Source organism: Peromyscus leucopus, chromosome 6 (assembly GCF_004664715.2).
Source record: "Peromyscus leucopus breed LL Stock chromosome 6, UCI_PerLeu_2.1, whole genome shotgun sequence".
NCBI classification, from domain to species: Eukaryota; Metazoa; Chordata; class Mammalia; order Rodentia; family Cricetidae; genus Peromyscus; species Peromyscus leucopus.
In genome coordinates this window covers 97,915,445-97,925,876 of record NC_051068.1, presented here as the reverse complement: position 1 = coordinate 97,925,876, position 10,432 = coordinate 97,915,445, and positions in this window count along the sequence as shown.

Below are 10,432 nucleotides of genomic sequence, written 5' to 3'. Positions count from 1 at the left end.
CTCTGAGGTCTCCTATGCTCAAGCTACACTCAGTGAGACAGTTTTCTTCCCTTTTCCTGCAGGTCAAGATGTAAGACTCTCAGCTCCTTCTCTAGTACCATGTCTGCCTGCATGCCACCATATCACACCATGATGATAATGGACTAAGCCTTTGAAAATGTAAGCCACTCACTTAAGTATTTTCCTTTTTAAGAGTTGCCGTGGTCATGATGTCTCTTCACAGTAATAGAAACCCTAACTAAGACAGAGGCTGGTGCCAGGGACTGAGATATTGCTTTCATAGGCCTGACCATGTTTTTGTTTGAAGGAATATGGACCTGGGGACTCTAGATTTAAAAAGCAATTGAATGCTTTAAGTGCTATTTAATGGACTATACTAGCAGGAACTTGGAAAACAATAGTGCTTAACATGATGTGATGTAATGAACTATGAGGGTCTGTCTCAAGAGTTTTCAGAGGAGAAGCATTTTAGCATGTTGCCTAGAAATCATTGTTATGATACTTTGGTGAGGAATATGGCTGCCTTTGTCCTTGTCCAAAGAGTCTGCCTGAAGCTAAAGTGAAGGGATTTGAATTAATTCCATTGGCAGAGAAAGTTTCACAACAGCCTAGTATAGACTTGGTTGTGTGGTTATTAGTGATAACTGTAATGAATATTTATAATGAAAAGGAGCAAGTCAAGCAAGGAAAAATACAAAAATGTATAATTTGAGGAGAAAAGGAATACCAGGAAGTAGAATAGAGTTAAGTATATGTTCAAGGAGATAAACAGATTAAGAAAAGGAATATCAGGAGTGATGACCTGAGGTCAAGATCTCATCCAGCTAAGTTTCCAACTTTTGAAAAATGAATTAAAGAAAAGCTTAGAGCTGAGTGTAGTGGTGCATACCTTTACTCTCAAAATGCAGGAGGCAGAGGCAGGTGGATCTCTGAGTTTGAGGCCAGCCTTATCTACAGATCCAGTTTCAGGACAGCCAAACTTAGGCAGTAAAAGAAATTATCAAAAACAGGAAGTTGGTGAAGTTGTAATTGAACAAGTGTGCATTGGTCCAGCTCCAGTAAACAGCTGAACTTGGCAGCTTTGGCCACATGGTTCTGGCTTTAAGGATAGGAAAAAGGAGTTATGTAATATTCCTCCATGACTAAAGAAAGCCACTGAGGCCAGGCTTGTGTCAGGGGTGTCCCTGAATGGAGGCTTAAAGAATCCATTGCATAAAACTGTGAAGGTGAAGCCTGGATTGCCTTGAAGACCGCAAGATGTTGAAGATGCCAGAGCTGTGGAATATCTGCTCAGGAAAACTACTAAGAGGGAGTGGAAACAGCCCAAGAGAGAAAGTGTATTACAGTCAACAATGCTGTAAGGAGTTGGAGATCTGAAGAGTATTTTGATATCAAACATGGAGATGCAGAGTTTGGAGTTAACCCAACTGGTTTTTGGTCTTACTTTGGTCCAGTATTTTGTTACTATGCTCCATTCCCTACATTTTGGAATAGTTATGTATATCCTGTGCCATTGTATGTTGGATGTATGTAATCTGCTTTTTGATTTTGGTTTTATAGGGGATTACAGTTAAGAGATTATATGAATCTCAGAAAATATTTTTAACTTTGGACTTTTAAACATTTTTGAGAATGTGATAGACTATGGGAACTTTTGAAGTTAGACAAAAAGCATTTTGCACTATGATATTCTTATAAGCCTATGGGTGGCAGAGAGTAGAATATCATAATTTGAATCTAATTGATCCCCATAAGCTCACTAGAGTGGCATTATTAGGACGTGTAGCTTTGTTGGAAGTGTGCCATTGTGGAGGTGGGCTTTGAGGTCTCCTATGCTCAAGTATGCTAAGTGTCTCAGACCACATTTATATGCACATATATGTTTGAAGCTTCTACAATAGTAGGTTTCTATGTCTTTTTCAAACATCCATATTACAGTTATATCTTTTTCCAACTTCCCAACTTTTGTATTCCTCTCCCCAATGAAACTTCCTTTCACATTATATGTGATGTGATGTGATAAAGGTTTCCTAAGACTGTGGAAATTGTAAATGGTATGTGATATGAAAATTAATTGCTACTAATTATTGCTCATTGGCATGTAAAGACTGTGATGACTGCATTACATCAGAGGCACATACAATTTCTGTTTATCCGTGATGTAGAATTCACTGAATAAGAACAAATTCATAAATCACATTCATTGGCAGCAGTGTATCAAGTAGTCACAATTCACCCTGATGGAAGCGGAGGCAAACACAGATTCTTTTATTCTAATCTTAAATGCTTATATTAAATCCATGCTCACACACTCTATACCACTATATATATATATAATATATTCACATATATGTATATGTATATATATAGGTTTATATATATATTCCTTTACTCGTGTATTTATCTATGTATGGAAAGAATTCTTACAAATCATTAAAGACTCTGCAACAGACTTCAAGAAAGTTAAAGGAGACCTTTCTGAAAGGAAGCTGATAGAAATTCAAAGGGTATCTCTTTAGGGAAGTGAAGTATCAGATAATTAACCCTGTTGGAGTTTTACTGATTGTCCTTGTAGAGTCGAGCTTTATGATAACATGTTTGAGTGGAGCCTCAATTAAAACTAGGAGTTTCCTATTGAACAGGTATCCTGCTTGCCTACTCATGCCTCCTCCTACATACTCCTTTCACGAAGAGATCTCAACTTATGTTGCTAATCTCATCTATCCCACAATGAGAGCCTTTGCTTGCTCCCACCCATAGCTTGAGAGCCTAGACAACAACCCCCCAGTCCCATTACATCAACTTCAATCAGCTTCATCTATCCCTACTGTGTGCACCTGATCTCTTCTCTACGCAAAGCTAAGACTAGTGCTGCCATCTCCATTACCCTAGAACCAACCATCTCCAGGAAAGGACACTAGGCTCATACCAATAAATCCACCATCACTGTGACCTGTCTGAGGAACATGTATCCCAACTGACTTAATGCTTTTATTCCTGAACAACCCTTGGGTATGGAATTCCAACCTATATCCTAACCCCATCAACCTCTTTTAGAAGTCCTTGCTTGCATCTATCCTCCCAAACTTTACAAGCTGTCGCCATTGATCTTGGTTACCCTTCTGAACTTGGCAGAAAGATTCTACTTCTGAAGAGATCACATCCTTAAGTCATAGATCACAAGGAAATCAATCTACCTCAGACCTGGATGTTTCATTCTTACTGGATAGCTTTCATGGTGTTTGGAAGTGTGATGCAACCTACAGGAAGAAAGAAATTATCATCAATCATACTCAGTGATGAATCTTGTGTCCTACAATAATAATTGACCTGGAAAGACATGAACACTGGTGCATTGATGGTATGAAAATCATGGGAAAACCAATGACTTTTTGATTGAATTTATGACCCATTCCACAAGATAATGTGTATACCTGATATCATTATCAGACCAAGAACATAAGCCTAGGGGAGAAACTACAACTACTATGCTGCTAAATGCACATAGAATTAAACTAACTTCTCCTGACATATTATGCCCATAGATTAATGCTTATCTCATCCCTTATCTCAGAAGCTTCTAATATTGTAGCAGAAGGCAGCTAGCACAAGGACACATAATTGGATCATATGCATAGAATAAGAGACTGTAGCATAGTCTATCCTAAAGGAAACATATATACTATAGTCCCCTCTCAAGGCTAAGGATCACTGGCAAAGAAGGGGAATAAAGTATCTAAGAGCCCAAGTCAGCAGATGAATATAAGAAAATAGTATCCTCTGACCAAAGCAGGACAGCTGTACATATGAACTCACAGTGGTTGCCCCAGCAGTTATAAATCTTGTTCAAGGCCAGGCCACATCAAATCCCAATAAGGAGTTAGGAGTAGTGCACATAATCCCACCCCAAGCCATGACACTATTAGCAGATGTTAACTGCCAGAAGGAGACATATTTTTCTCTAAGTGTAGCTTCTGGTAAGTCGACCACCATCCATTATAAGGTGACATATCCAAAACTATTTAGGCAACACAAATTGGTCTTTAAAGATTTTAGAAAGAGACACAATTCTGGTTGGGTAGGAAAGCAGAGAGTGAATTGAGGTAAAGTTGGGGAAGGGGGTAAATATGATCAAAAGATATTGTATAAAAATTTCAAAGCACTAATTAAGTTAAATATGAATAAAAAATTATGGATATATTATACAAATTTAAAACTACTTGGTATATATATATGGAGCTATAGTTGGAGATTCTAGAATCAGACTTGAGAGGAAACCACCAGAATTTAGCTGCTAGGTGAAAAAAAAACAATGTGTGTGTGTGGGGGGGTGAAACAAGAAATGAATCAGGAGCAGTAAAGAGTGGGTCAAAGCCAGATGATGATGAGGTGAATAGGTAGATAGGGAGGACTGAGTAGCCTACATCAATAGTAGAGATCCTTCTGAGTCAAAGTTTGAGGAACTGAGAGTCCTCCATCTTTGATGCACAGGATAGGTATCAGAAGTCAGGTTGTTGCAGGGCCATGCCATCACAGAGTTAGATGTCTATCATTTTATCTTCAGCCTAGTTTTCATGAAAGGTTTTTTAATGTACTCATGTGCTCTCAAAGTATCAGTTAACCCTGGTAAATATATGAGATGGCTTCCTTTGTCTTCCAAGAAACAGATTATCTCCCAGGCTGTGTTGGATGGATGGTACCTAACAGATGGAGCAGTTTCTGGCTACACCTCAGGAATGAAGCCATCCTTCTCCCTCAAAATCATGGTGAAAAGTGCTTATAAAATGGAGTCTCTTAAGGCAATGCACAGTTTGAAAAAAAATCACTATTTTATAATATGGAGTAACAGAGTAGAACTTAGAGTGATATCAACAGATAAAAGCTAATAGTGTCAGTGCAAGGTGCCCTTACAGAATAGTTCTTTCCAGTTTGAAGAATATGCAAATATTCCTTTTCATGTATACTGTCTTTGACAAGTTTTTAAATATCACAATGTTGAATCTAGCAGTGGCTGATTTAGTCTTATGATTCTGCAATATTTTGTAACATGGGTAACAAAAAGTTAGCCAACCCACTGTCGATCTTCAGCTGGTTTCTGGGTTTTGATTGGCCTTAACTGTGCTTCTGTGAACTCGCCTGTCCACATTTATGCTGCATGTGTGGCTGCATAGCAGTGCAGGCCAAGATTCTCCCTTTGCAGTCTGGCTTCTCCCTCACAAAGCTACACTTGTGAGATGTTTCTCCTTTGCTGTTTACATTAGTGCAGGCTCATCCATTCTCCTTTCCTCATAATGGCAGAGCGCTGTTTTGATATGTGCATTTTGGTGTTTTATTCCTGTAGTTGCACTTTTTTTGATCTAGATTGAATTTCGCTAGGATGATGTTTGCCCCAGAGAATGACTGTTAATAGCCTCCTTACTCTCTGCCTCTTTACAGCCAAACTCAAACAGCCCCTACTCAGCAGAACACTAATCAATGCTTAGCGGCTCAGTACAATGAACTGTTCCTGCTTTCATCATTCAGAAACTTGAGAAAAATACCTTATTTAGAGAGTTACAATACATCTAACATACACAAAATTTAGTAACCACTAACTTGAGATTGGATTCTCCCTCACTGACATATTTTACAATGATGTCATAGCAATGCCTGATTTACTAGAAACCCTTTTTTGTTCAATCTTTCATTTTACACAGCATGTTAACTTCTCTTTTCTTGAAACTGAGAAAGTTGTGGGAGAATTTTAATGTAGATTTTTTTAAATGAAATTGTGTATAAAGTTGGAAATTTTACTCTTCATTCTTCTTGCCTGCTGGCTCTGGGCTTCTTGCCAGTGTATCACATGCCGGGCAGTTCTTCAGACACTGACTTATCTCTGTCATTTTGTCATGATGCTCCCTTGATATTCATGGAAAGCTTGCTTTTTTTTTTTTTAGCTGAGGATTGAACCTAGGGCCTTGTGCTTGCTAGGCAAGCAGTTTACCACTGAGGTGAATCCTCAACCCAAGTCTGCTTCTTTGTATTTCTTTCTTTCTTTCGTTTTTTTTTTAGGGAAAAAAAGAAGTAAGAGGTAGGGGGCACTGGGAAGAGTGGAGGAAAAAGAAACTGCAGTCACATGCAATGTATGTGTATGAAAGAAGAATACAAGAAAGAAACAAACTGTACATGTTGCTTCCAGTTTGTTATGGATTGGTGTTTAGTCTGTGTAAAATACAATCTTTTTTCCCCTGTTAAAAGCTTTTAACACAAAACTAATTCAATCTCTCAGATAATGTATTGAATTTGAAAATTTATTGCTCCTCCTTTAATATACAATTGCAACATTTCTTCCAAATTTTATACAAGCATAGTATATCAATTATTTTATTTGACTCATGTTTTAAGATAATATTTTTGCTTGTGAAGATATGATGATTAAGAACAGCTCAAGCCTATGCTGGGAGAGCTTGAAATAGCTGGTTATACTATGCTACCAGCAATAAGTAACTGGGGCTCAAAGTAGAACTGGGCTACAACTTTCAAGGCACATCCCATGGTAGCTCACATTTTCTAGCAAGGTTGGAGTTTCCAAAAGTTTTATACAGTCTTCCAAAACTCGGGAGCAAATATTAGAACCCCTGAACCTACTGGGGGTGTTTCCTATTCAAACAATAGTAACAACTGTTAAAAACAAGGCTTACTAAATATTACTGATAGAATGGGATTCTCAGAAATGTATACAGAGGCAAGTTGTCTTTCAAGGTTATTTTCGAATGATTTCAAGCATCAAGTACAATAACTGTATTCTGCTTCTTATTTTATCTTTCCCCAAGTCATTTCTCCTTAGATGCCAATAAATATTGACATAATATATTGAAACTTTTAAATTCTGGTATGATAGCAGGAACAAATTTAATGAAATTAATATTGACTATTCTTGGGGGTATTTTTTCAAAGTAGTATTGTTTCAGACAGAGCTAGATAGACAGAGACTATTTTATTCAAAATTTTGCAAATATGCATCACAGTGCAATAGCAGGAGAAAGAAAATGAAAAAGAATCTGTTGAATTGAAAGACGAAGTGTCTTAAAAGGATAGTGTGAGCTTCTGAAAATCACTGGAGAGTGCAGTTTGTTCAATATTATTAGCTTTCTTGGTAAGTTATAAGGAATTTCTAGATTTGAATCTTATCCTACCACTGAGGTTAGGAGATTGGGTCATACCATTTCAAAAGGATGTCTCCTCTTAACTTGGAAAGATATTCTTGTCATGTAGATTTGTATTCAAATAACCAGGATGTAGTTAGAGATAATGTTGGTTTAGTAAAGTGATGGTTGAATGTTCTCCTCCAAGATCCATGACTTCACTAGCTGTGGGTAATTGGTTAGGTTTCCAGTACCAGGAATGATTTTCCTCTGTTCAGCAGGCCTTAAATCCAAGTACAGAGCTATTGATTACCACAAAGATATCCACACCACTACTACATCCTTATGGTTATCATGTCATTCTGGTTGTTGTGGTTCATAGGCATCATAACTAGGTAGGATTATTGGTTGAGTACCTCCTTTGGAATTATGCATGTTCCCTTCTGGTACTATGAAAGATAGTCATCAGGGAGGAAGCTTTAAGGTCAGATCTAGCTCAGGTCCTCTGAGTCCTGTGTCTGAAATGCATGCATGATGTCTTCAGCAATAGAGACTCAGCTTCCACCACTGGGAGAGAACCCAGGACAGTAGCAATAGTCTTTATATTTTCAGAGTCTCTTGGAACACTGACCAACTCAAAAGTCAGCTTTTCATACCTGATATTGGATTATTTGTTAGATGTTCTATGGCACTTGGTGGGGGTCGGGGCATTGTAATTGAGAATGGGAAGATTTCATTTAGACCATATATGTAAACACAGAGTTAGATGTAGTTTTAGGTAGATAGATAATAGTATGATTCCATATGACTTTTTCAGACATTATTACTGTTATTTCACCCTCCTTTTTACATATTTACCTCCCTTCCTTTTTCCTAACTAAACTTTGCACCCCTGCTCATGGAGCAGAGTAGCAGCCTACAGAATGGGAAAATACATTTTACCAATTATATATCCAACAGGGGGTCAGTATCTAGAATATATGAAAAACTAAAAAACTGAACATGAAGAAAGTAAACTCAAATGAATATGGTTATAGATCTAAACAAAGAGTGCTCAAAACATGTAACACAAATATTTGACAAACACTTCAAAAATGTTTAATATTATTAGCCACAGGGAAATTCACAATGAAAATACTTTGAAAATTCTGCTTACCCCTCTTAGAATGGACAGGATTAATAATAATAATAATTAAATGACAGCACATGCTGACGAGGATGTGAGGAAAGGAGGATGCTGTTCACTGATGGTTCATGTGCAAGGAGATTGTTGTGGAGGTTTCCTCAAAAAGCTGAAAGTTGATATACCAGAAGATACAGCTATACTACTCTTGGGCATATACCCAAAGGACTTTAAAACTTACTGTAGAGATACTTGTTCATCCATGCTCATTGCTGCTCTATTAATATAGCCAGAAACTGGAAAGAACCCCAAAGTGAATCAACTGGTAAGTGGATTATGAAAACATAGTACAATTTCATAATGGAGTATTATTCAGCTATTAAAAAATAAAATTATAAAAATTTCATGTAAATGGATGAACATAGAAACAATCATCCCGAGTGAGGTAAAACAATAGACAAATATTTCACGTTTTTTTGTAGCAGTTGATGTTGGATTTTTATCTTTCAATTTGTGTGCTTTAGTTTTAATAGCCAAAAAGGTTAGGGAGCTAGTAAGGGACAAGGCAGAAGGAAGGGATCTTCCATGAAAAAGGAAATAGAGGATAGTATTGTAAAGAGATATAGGGGAAATGTAATGGAAATATCAAATGAGAAGCAGAATAAGGACATGGTAAAGAAGTCTATGTGGGGAGAAGCAGCCCCTTGAAAGTCCACAAAGAAACTACTACTGTAGAAGCTCTAGATAGATAGATGGAAGATAGATAGATAGATAGATAGATAGATAGATAGATAGATAGATAGATAGGGAATTGAAATTAGACATCTCATGATAGCAAGTAAAATCCCCAGTGCAGGAATGGGTTGCCCTTTGTTGATTTACTAGCCAAATAGGTAACATACATTCCCCTACCTCAAACATCAAAGGTTATTATCAAGACTATTTGCTATGCTCCACAACATGATAGTAAGGTCCTACTACTGAAGACACCACTTACATATGCCATTAGACATGGAGAAATTGAGATGGTTTCTAACTAGAAATTTCACCCCTAATGACTAGTATTCGTGATGCTAGAAGATACCCCACCAAAACCATGAGAGAAAAGTAATCATTCATAACATCCAGCTACAAACTCTGTGACCTATCACACTTATCACCTGCTTGCTAGATATACATGTGCAACACTAGCAAAATAATGTTATATGAGTAATCAACTACTCTCTGATTTGGTTTAAGGCCCACTCTGAGATGGAGCCCATACCCCACACTGTTAAATTGGCCAAAAGCCTGAGACTAGATAAGTCCTTGGCCCTAGGGTAAAAATCAAGTATTATTTTCTCTTAAAGAAACATACTAGTAAAATGACTCAATAGCATATTGCTATACCAACATATCAGTTACATCACTAGATCTCATCAGGGAAGCTTCTTGCAGCAGATGGTAATTAACATAGAGACCCACAACTGCACAATATGCAGAGAGTGTGAGATTTTTTAAGCTCACAGTCATTAATAGGATGCTGTCTTTATCAAACCCTTCCCTTTAAGGCTCAGTAATCTATGTAGAAGAGGAGGCAGAAAGACTGTAAAAGCCAGAGTAGTTGGTAACTCCAAGGAAATGGCATCTCCCAAATACAAGCTACATATATGAACTCAAAGAAACTATGAAAGCATGTGTAAGGCCTGCATAGGTTTACCAGACAAAACTCAGGCACAGAGAAGGGGAAGTGGACACAAAATCCCACCCCAACAAATGAATTATTTATAATTTATTCCCATGGGGTAAGGTAAAAAAATCAGTTTTCTCTAATTTAATGAAACTGCATCTATCAACCATGCTCTAGGGTAGACCCCATGCACAGGAGTACTTGATCAACACAAAACAGACTCAAAAGTTTTGGGGGTTATTGTTGTTCTGTACAGCAAAGGACACTATCATTTGAGTAGAGCAACAGCCTACATAATGGGAAAATATTATCCTTACCATTTATTGTAAATCTGAAAAAGGGTCAGTATCTAGAATATATAAAGAACTAAAGAAAGAAGAAGAGGAATAAGAAGAAGAAGGAGGAGGAGGAGGAGGAGGAGGAGGAGGAGGAGGAGGAGGAGGAGAAGAAGAAGAAGAAGGAGAAGAAGAAGAAGAAGGAGAAGAAGAAGATGGAGAAGGAGAAGGAGGAGAAGGA